The sequence below is a fragment of the Rhinoderma darwinii genome, chromosome 6 (genome assembly GCF_050947455.1).
Source record: "Rhinoderma darwinii isolate aRhiDar2 chromosome 6, aRhiDar2.hap1, whole genome shotgun sequence".
In the NCBI taxonomy this organism is placed as follows: Eukaryota; Metazoa; Chordata; class Amphibia; order Anura; family Rhinodermatidae; genus Rhinoderma; species Rhinoderma darwinii.
In genome coordinates, this window is record NC_134692.1 from 11,927,050 (window position 1) to 11,938,231 (window position 11,182).

Sequence of the window (11,182 nt, forward strand, 5' to 3'; positions counted from 1 at the left end):
TTCAGAATTCCAACAACAGCAGAAAAGGAAGAGTGAAAAATCTAATTTGTCATTAAAACTAACAATCAATAATTACGTAATTAGTGACCTTCTGCTGTAATATACATTGTTTCAGCAAGCGGACGGTTCTATTACCAGTAGTTTATTGTAAGAAGACGGCTAAAAATACACTGGGAGAGAACCTATATTTTACTCCCTCAGAAGTGGAGGAAACACGTGTATTTACACTATTAGCGTGTCAGATTAATTCCAGGGATGATATCTGTGATTGTCAAATGAAAACAATGGCCTGAATTATTTACTTGCAGTGATTATTGCTCAACGAGGTCGGAAATAATTGATTTGCGCGTAAAATTATAGTTTGTACAACCCAGGCAATTAGTCATATCAGTGGGATTGGTGAGCGCCCCGACCTCCGGGATCTTCATCCATCCGGAGAATGAGGGCTCCTTGTCCCTATTGAAGGTAGAGAGGTGGCTGCCCGTGTGCAGTAGATATATTTTATTTTTTTGTACACATGTTCATACAGGTCTAATTTTAAAAATATGCAACGCAATCAAAGTGTCACATAAATACCTGTTCTGAGAGGCCCCTGAGTCTGCAGCACCGCTAAAGAAGCAACATGAAGACCAAGGAGCTCTCCAAACAGGTCAGAGACAAAGTTGTGAAGTATAGATCAGGGTTGTCTTGTAAAAATAAAATATCCCAAACTTTGAACACCCCCACGGATCACCATTAAATACATTATAACAAAATCGAAAGAATGTGGCACAACTACAAACCGGACAAGGGAAGGTGCCCACCAAAACTCACAGACGGACAAGGAGGGCATTAGTCAGAGATTAAGCAAAGACACCAACGATAACACTGAAGGAGCTCCGAAGATCCACAGCAGAGATGGAAGTGTCTGTCCATAGGATCACTTTAAGCCGTAGACTCCAGAGAGTAGAGCTTTATGGAAGAGCGGCCAGAAAAAAGCCATTGTTTAAAGGAAAACTTAAAACACTTTTTAAGTTTACCGAACACATGGAAGAAGGTTTTCTGGTCAGATGAGACTAAAACTGAACTTTTTGGCCATCATGAGAAACACCGAGTAGTGCAAACCCAACACTTCCCATCAACCAAGAACATCATTCCCACAGTGAAACATGATGGTGGCGGTGGTGGTGGTTGTGGTGGTGGCGGTGGTGGTGGTAGCGTCATCTGTAGGGGTAGGTACTAGAAAACTGGTAAGGATTGAAGTAAAACTGGATGGCAGTAAATATAGGGCAATTCTTGAGTAGAACCTATTTGTTGGCCAGAGACTTGAGACTAGGATGGAGATTCACCTTCCAGCAGGACAATGACCCTAATGCTACATCTACATGGGAGAAACATGGAAATGTCTTGGAATGGCTGAGTGAAAGTTCAGACCTCAATCCAATTGGACACCAACACAAGTCATTTAACCTAAAGGAGTTGGAGCAGTTTTGCCTCGAAGAATGGGCTAAAATCCCAGTGTCTAGATGTGACAATCTAATAGAGACATACCCCAAGAAACGCGCATCTGTCATTGTAGCAAAAGGTGCTCCACAAAGTTATTGGCTTTCCGGGGGTGAATACTTATGCAGATGAAAGTTCTGTTTTTTTGCCTTAATTGTTTTTGGTACCTTCAAAAATATTATGCACCTTCAAAGTGGTAGACATGTTGTGTAAATCAAATGGTACGAACCCCAAAAATGCGTTTTAATTCAGGGTTGTAATGCAACAAAACGGGAAAAACACTAAAGGGGGGGGGATACATTTTGCTTCAAATTTATTATGCATCCAACAACACTGATAATAAATGTCCCCCAATGTTTGCAACCAAATGTGAGACCGCAAAGTGACTCTAAAAAAAGTAATATATAAGGATAAGTAACACAACGTTCCATAAAATGAAAAAATTAATTGTGGTACTGGAATTACACGAAGTCACATTGTACAATCAGAGATGAGTAACGATCTTGCACCAGATGAAGTTTTATGATAATGTTATTTAGAAGGAAGGTCCCGGCAGGGCAGTACCTAGATAACTTCTATTACAATATCTGCAGAACTCAATCACATCAAGTCCACTTTAAGGCCCCATGCACACGACCGTTGTTTTCATCCGTAATTACGGATCAGGTCATTACGGATGAAATTGTTGACCTATTCATTTCTATTGGCTACGGACACCCTTCAGTATATTTACGGTTGTGTGTCCGTGCCGTAGAAATGTTCTATATTTTTTGCGGATCATGTCCTATTCTTGTCTGCAATCACGGGATGGACTCGCCCATAGAATCTTATGGGCGCTTCCACAATTGTGGACGGCTAAGGGTGTGCATCCGTATTCGCGGATCCGTATTTGTGGACAGTAAAAACCCTTACGGTCGTGTGCGTGAGGCCTAAACAGGCATCAGAGAGATAGATTAGAATGGGCGACAACTCCCTCTGGCACTGAAATCGCAATTTGGCTATAACACATTGCGCCAAAACTGGACTGTGTGAATGGTTATCTATTCAGAACCCGCTCATAGAATTGAGTAAGAATTAGACTGTAGTAGAAGTGGTTAACAAAACTCCTAAAATGTAATAAAATACTAAATCTATAACCTTAATTGTGTTGGATTGCTTGTAATTACATAATCAATTTCGTCTACATTTTAAAACTGACAGTTAATTGAGAATCAGACCGGGGATGGCACAGTAGTGGAGACGAGGCGGCGTCTATCCCCGACACCAGACTCCACTACTACAGCAGAACAGCACACAACAAATGTTATCCACACGTGTGACGTTCTTCATGCTTAGGGTTCATGTACATGGCATTTCTGCATACACTTACCCTGTATGCTGCCACATGGAGACCCTATGGGTCTGAACAGAGTATTGCAAAGAGCTCATGGCTAGTATCCTCGGGGAACAATGTTAAAAAAAAAAAAGTATTATTTAAAACAGTAACTGATATTTCCCCCACTCCTGACTGTAGATCCCATTGATTTTTGGTAGGATCCACTAACAATCTACTGCAATGGGGCTGTAGGACAGCGTTAAATGTCTGAACAGGTTGGATTTATGCCTGTCTAATGTATCATAACTACTAGAACACTGCCTCCTATGTACAAGAATATAACTACTATAATACTGCCTCCTATGTACAAGAATATAACTACTATAATACTGCCTCCTATGTACAAGAATATAACTACTATAATACTGCGCCCTATATACAAGAATATAACTACTATAATACTGCTCATATATACAAGAATATAACTACTATAATACTGCCCTCTATATACAAGAATATAACTACTATAATACTGCTCCTATATACAAGAATATAATTACTATAATACTGCCCCTATATACAAGAATATAACTACTATAATACTGCCCCCTATATACAAGAATATAACTACTATAATACTGCTCCCTATATATAAGAATATAACTACTATAATACTGCCCCCTATATACAATAATATAACTACTATAATACTGCCCCCTATATACAAGAATATAACTACTATAATACTGCTCCTATATACAAGAATATAACTACTATAATACTGCCTCCTATGTACAAGAATATAACTACTATAATACTGCCTCCTATGTACAAGAATATAACTACTATAATACTGCTCCCTATATACAAGAATATAACTACTATAATACTGCTCATATATACAAGAATATAACTACTATAATACTGCCCTCTATATACAAGAATATAACTACTATAATACTGCCCTCTATATACAAGAATATAACTACTATAATACTGCCCCCTATATACAATAATATAACTACTATAATACTGCCCCCTATATACAATAATATAACTACTATAATACTGCCCCCTATATACAAGAATATAACTACTATAATACTGCCCCCTATATACAAGAATATAACTACTATAATACTGCCCCCTATATACAAGAATATAACTACTATAATACTGCCTCTATATACAAGAATATAACTACTATAATACTGCTCCCTATATACAAGAATATAACTACTATAATACTGCTCCCTATATACAAGAATATAACTACTATAATACTGCCCCTATATACAAGAATATAACTACTATAATACTGCCCCTGTATACAAGAATATAACTACTATAATACTGCCCCTATATACAAGAATATAACTACTATAATACTGCCCCTATATACAAGAATATAACTACTATAATACTGCCCCCTATGTACAAGAATATAACTACTATAATACTGCCCCTATGTACAAGAATATAACTGCTATAATACTCCCCCTATGTACAAGAATATAACTACTATAATACTGCTCCTATATACAAGAATATAACCACTATAATACTGCCACTATATACAAGAATATAACTACTATAATACTGCCCCCTCTATACAAGAATATAACTACTATAATACTGCCCCCTATGTACAAGAATATAACTACTATAATACTGCCCCATATGTACAGGAATATAACTACTATAATACTGCTCCTATATACAAGAATATGACTACTATAATACTGCCCTCTATATACAAGAATATATCTACTATAATACTGCCTCCTATATACAAGCATATAACTACTATAATACTGCCCCTATGTACAAGAATATAACTACTATAATACTGCTCCTATGTACAAGAATATAACTACTATAATACTGCCCCCTATATACAAGAATATAACTACTATAATACTGCCCCTATGTACAAGAATATAACTACTAAAATACTGCTCCTACATACAAGAATATAACTACTATAATACTGCCCCTATAGCCAAGAATATAACTACTATAATACTGCCTCCTATATACAAGAATATAACTACTATAATACTGCCCCTATGTACAAGAATATAACTACTATAACACTGCCACCTATATACAAGAATATAACTACTATAATACTGCTCCTATATACAACAGTATATCTACTATAATACTGCCCCTATATACAAGAATATAACTACTATAATACTGCCCCTATATACAAGAATATAACTACTATAATACTGCCCCTATATACAAGAATATAACTACTATAATACTATATACAAGAATATAACTACTATAATACTGCCCCTATATACAAGAATATAACTACTATAATACTGCCCCCTATATACAAGAATATAACTACTATAATACTGCTCCCTATGTACAAGAGTATAACTACTATAATACTGCCCCTATTATACAAGAATATAACTACTATAATACTGCCCCCTATGTACAAGAATATAACTACTATAATACTTCCCACTATATACAAGAATATAATTACTATAATACTGCTCCTATATACAAGAATATAACTACTATAATACTGCCCCTATATACAAGAATATATCTACTATAATACTGCTGCTATATACAAGAATATAACTACTATAATACTGCCTCTGTAAACAAGAATATAACTACTATAATACTGCTCCTATATACAAGAATATAACTACTATAATACTGCCCCTATATACAAGAATATAACTACTACAATATTTCCCCCTATATACAAGAATATAACTACTATAATACTGCCCACTATATACAAGAATATAACTACTATAATACTGCCTCTATATACAATAATATAACTACTATGATACTACTCCTATATACAAGAATATAACTACTATAATACTGCCCCTATATACAAGAATATAACTACTATAATACTGCTCCTATATACAAGAATATAACTACTATAATACTGACCCCTATATACAAGAATATAACTACTATAATACTGCCCCTATATACAAGAATATAACTACTATAAGGGCATGGCCAGACGTGGCGGAATTGCTCTGGAATTCCGCTGCGGACAGTCCGTAGCGGACCCGTTTCTCCATTGCCTTCCACAGCTTTGTGGTTGGGTTCGTTTGCACGTTGCGGACAATTCCGCTGCGGAGCATAGGCTGCGGTGCGGAATTTGGTGTCCGCAGCATACAATGGATGTTGCGGACGTGTAGCGGACTGGTTGCGGACTCATTGCGGAATTTCTCCATTGACTTCAATGGAGATTCTAAATTCCGCAATGAAGTCCGCAGATGTCATGCACATGTTATGTGTGCTGCGGAGCGTATTGGTTTTTTAACAGGACATTTCTTCATTCTGGCTGGACCTATGTATTTCAGGGTCTACAGCCAGACTGAGGAAGTCAATGGGGCTCCCGTAATTACGGGAGCGTTGCTAGGCGACGTCAGTAAATAGTCACTGTCCAGGGTGCTGAAAGAGTTAAGCGATCGGCAGTAACTGTTTCAGCACCCTGGACAGTGACTACCGATCCCAATATACAGCAACCTGCCAAAAAAATAGAAGTTCATACTTACCGAGAACTCCCTGCTTCTGTCTCCAGTCCGGCCTCCCGGGATCACGTTTCAGTCTAAGTGACGGCTGCAGCCAATCACAGGCCAATCACAGGCTGCAGCCAATCACAGGCCAATCACAGGCTGCAGCCAATCACAGGCCAATCACAGGCTGCAGCGGTCACATGGACTGCCGCGTCATCCAGGGAGGTCGGGCTGGATGCCGAAAGAGGGACGCGTCACCAAGACAACGGCCGGTAAGTATGAAATTCTTTTACTTTCACTAGGAAAAGGGCTGTCCCTTCTCTCTATCCTGCACTGATACAGAGAAGGGAAGTACTTTTACCTCAATACGCAGCGGCTAGTCCGCATCAATGTACTGCACATTTTGGGCAGATCCGCCACAGAATCTGCAACGCAGATTCTGTGCGGCATTGATGTGGACAGTTGCAAAAGAAATACGCCACGTCTGGGCATGCCCTTATACTCCCCCTATATACAAGAATATAACTCTTTAATACTGTATTCCATCTTGATCCACAAGAACAAAATAGTGATATGTAGGGGACTTTTTTTTTGTTTCTGTGTTTCGATGAAGGAGTCTTTCTTTTTTTTATCCTACCAGGCCATATCCTTACTGAAAGATCAGTGCCCCCCACCCCATCCTGGAGTAAGTAGTAACAATATAGAAATTTTTGACTCTTGCAATGTCTTGAGTACAGACCCTATTTGAATCCTGTCCTGTATCATCTGATTTGTCCTAGAGGTACGAGGTTACCTGGTGCCTCGGTTCTCTATATAATACATGCAAGGTTTATGTTCTAATATATCACTGCACCCAAGGTATGAGAATCCCTCTCTATAGCCAGTCCTGCTTCACTCCATATTCCGAGGTGGATAAACCTTTCCATTTTTTTCCCTATAGTAACGGCAGCAAACACCCCCCCTCCCTCCCTCCCTCCCCCACCCTTCGCCTTGGGGTGCAGCATTGACTCTTTATATGCGCCCTCCTGCTGTTCAGTTTTTTTTGTTTACATATTTATTTATTTTTTGTAGTCTTTGATGTAAAACTGAAATCCATCTGTACGCATCTGTCTGAGAGCGGAGAGAGATAGCGGCCTGACCGCGTCTAATCTCCTCCTGACATTCACTATCTCTCGTGTAGCGTTTTCCATCACATCACGATTCTGAGATTCCCCTACTGGCAACATTACTCACTTGCATAGCAATGTATCCCCGTTGTCACACTATAGGTATTATCAGCCGTCCCATCCGACCGACTAATAGCTCACAAAGCGGCATGTTCCCTAAAGGAGGTGAAACGCGTGGACTACTCAAGAATGACAGTGCCAAGAAGGAGCTGATAAAGCCAGGTCGTGACTCTGAGCTATATATATATATTTATATTGTTTTTTACACAGACAAACACTGATCTAAGATAAAAGGGGTTATTAGGACCAGGGTGCCAGGGGCTATTTGCCGGATATTCTGTTTATTCCTCATCTTTCACGCCATGAAACGGGCACTTGAGGTTAAGAGGATTTTGTTAAATTAAAGGATGGTCTTATTTTATGTAAATGCAGCTTTATCCTTGTATCATGAAAAGTTCTGCAATTTTCTAATATACTCTCTTCCAATTTCTCACATTTTGAAGCTCTCTGCTTGCTGTCATTGAATGGGAACATTCTTATATCCAGAGGCTGAAAACCTGTACAGAACTAATACGTCTCACAGCTGAGGGTTTGTTACAAATATTTCAAGTCTGGACAATCCTCTGTTGTAAACATTTTAGCAACAAATTTCTCTCCCGTCTGGATCGTTTGTTACATTTTACCTGCACTGATACATTGTATCAGACTGGAGCACAGAGTGTGCAGCAAAAATATATTTAACATGTTATTGTTAGGTAAAATACTTACATAAAGATTATTATAAAATGAATATTTACCAAGTGAGAGCTTTGTTTTTCTAAAGCAGGGCTCTGAATCTCTTTACTCAGCCATAGTTACATAATAGAATGCTAGCTGCCTGCAGCCACCTCTAGGGGGAGTTTAGGATTAAAAATGGGAGCAGTATGCAGTAAACTCCCAAACTCCCTCTAGTGGTGGCTGCAGGAAGCCAGAAAATTATAATTTACTTCAGTGTCTCTGCAGGGGATTTGGAGCTCTGTATTACAACAATGGAGCGCTGACCGCTATGAACATATATTAAAAAATTATTCGCACAGAATTTGTTAAAAAGACCCAAAATGGTTTCAAGGGTGGGGCTTTACTTTAAGGAGTAGAACAAGTTTCACAAAAGAAAGGGAAAATATTTTCACCCGGAAACCTATGAACCTTAAATAACGATCCTCAGGCTTAATCTTGTAAAGACTGATGCTGCTCTTGACACCTCTGTAGATTACCTGTCATGCCAAAATGATGGACCTTGAACAACAAGGAACATATATAACTAAAACAATAACTATAAATCAAGAGTTCTTCAAAGCAAAAAGTTGTCCAAAATCAGTTCTAATATTATGGTTATAGCATCGATCCGTCAGTTATGGAGGAAATGAATGAAAATGTACCCAAAAGTCGCAATAATCCTAAATCATTGTAGGCTAGATCAATACGTCTGAAGGGAATTAAAGAGTAACTCCGCTTTTAGCATCATTGCTTAGTTTAAATTGGCGGAAAGATTGAGTAACTTAAAATGCTGGCTGACTGTAGATTGATTTTTAGTAGTATTTTATGGTATACTAAAGTCGCAACCAAAGCTGCATTCAAAAATTCTACTTTTTGTCCTAAATGTGATATACATTTTTTGTTATTGTTATTGTTGTTATTGTTTTGTTTTTTAGACTTTAGCAATCCGCTCTCCACAATTGCCTTTTTTCTGTGCCAGTCTTCACTGTAGTCCTGACATTTTATTCATGAACCAGGTGGCTCAGGATGAACAATGGAGAGCAAAGTAAAAAAAAAAAAGGACAAATGAAGGCAATATATCCAAGTGAATATGAAGAAATCCCTGATATTTATTAGAAAATACATTAATGATGAGTATAAATAGGAGGAAAAATAAGGCTTATAGGGTATAGCCCATACGCTGCGTATAACGCAGAACACGTCTCAAAAGCAGAAATTATATTGCATGTGTTAATGGTGTAATAAATAAATATTGGCAAATAACCCCCTCCATTCATATCCAACCTGTACTATATGTACTGCGAGTAAACATGGGAGAACGATCAGTCAAAAGAATAGCAAACAAATATGCTAATGTAACAAAGACGCCACGAGGACAAGTAAAATAGACCGTACTCCGTATACTCTCCAATCAGAAACAATGCAGCCAGTATTATAGTTGAATCACTCACCCCTAGACGTGTTCAGTGAATGTGTAATATTGAGGGCAAAACACATGTAATAAGGCATGAAGGTTGAGAACGTGTTCTGAAATTTAAATGTAATATGTATTTTTAATAAAACGTGCAAGACAGCAATCTATAGGGGGAGGGGAGTTCCTGGGATCGCCCATTATACAGTCTGCTTGCCCTGGGTGTATCCGTCCTGTTGCTGCTGTTTGATTTTGGGCTTGTTTTTTTTTTTTACCCCCTCCCTCTCCTGACCTCTCTCTCACATCCTGGACCTCTCCTTAGGATCACATCCCTGAGCTCAATGTTCGTCTCATATTGACTGTTTGCCTGTATCTTGACCTCAGTATTTGTTGTCAGGCTTTCTACATTTTATTATAGGCTGCGCTGACTCATGAACGAGACCCGGGGGCAACTGAGTACCAGAAACCACATCAAACTGTACGGAAAAAACATGGAGGCTGCTAAAGGCAAAAAACAGGCGACCATGGAGCATAATTGGCTCTTAGACCAGGCCCGGCGTATCTGAGGCTCAATGTTCTGTAGAGGTCACTACCTCTGCTATATGTTCTCTACAGTCTTGGCTGCTTTTTAACTCTGCTCCATTAGGGCACAGCTATGATCTGTGACTCCAGCTTAGCAGCGTTGTCAATCAGAGTCTGTGGTAGTCTGAAATCCACTTCCTGCCTCATCTGAGGCTCAGGCTGCTGCTGCTTGTCCACCATGCTTTACACTGCAGCTCAGCTTGCCCATATTGATGTTTGTATAAGCACAAGTTCAGCAGGTGGCCCATGGAGAACTGATTTATATTACAAGGACAGAATGATTAGAAACTACAAGTAGCTAGGTTCCATAGTGGGGCTTTATGATACGGACGCACATAGCGGACTCTGTCCGGCCGAGTGCCATGAAGTGTGTCCATACAGTATCTATTTCTAAACAGAAAATGACAAAATTCCATAGAAGTGAAATGAATGGAGCATGTAAAAAAAACAAAAAACGGATATGCTGTGGTGGGATCATAGTAGGGCAGTGGTCTCCAGTGAAAATGTAACTCCAAGTGTACCCTGACAGCTGTGAGGGGCCATAACCGCTGTCACTCAGCTTTCTTAGGAACTGATTTAAAGGGGTTGAATAAGAAAATATATAAATATATATATAATTAATAACATGGCTGCTTTGTGCATAGGCTGTGTTTGGTATTGCACCCGTGATCAAGTAAATGGAATGAGTTGCAATACTAAACACAACCCATGGACAAGCTGTCGCTGTTTTTAGAAAGGAGCAGCCATGTTTTTTTTAATCTTATTTGACCCTTTAAAGAGGCTCTGTCACCAGATTTTGCAACCCCTATCTCCTATTGCAGCAGATCGGCGCTGCAATGTAGATTACAGTAACGTTTTTATTTTTAAAAAACGAGCATTTTTGGCCAAGTTATGACCATTTTTGTATTTATGCAAATGAGGCTTGCAAAAGTACAACTGGGCGTGTTTA

At 38.6% G+C, this 11,182-nt stretch overlaps 1 protein-coding gene across 1 annotated transcript in view; it reads right to left on the reverse strand.

Annotated features, from left to right (window-relative positions):
• Window positions 1–11,182, reverse strand: part of ASIC4 (acid sensing ion channel subunit family member 4) — a 240,528-nt gene that overhangs the window by 193,746 nt on the left and 35,600 nt on the right. The gene's annotated exons all lie outside the window — the stretch shown is intronic.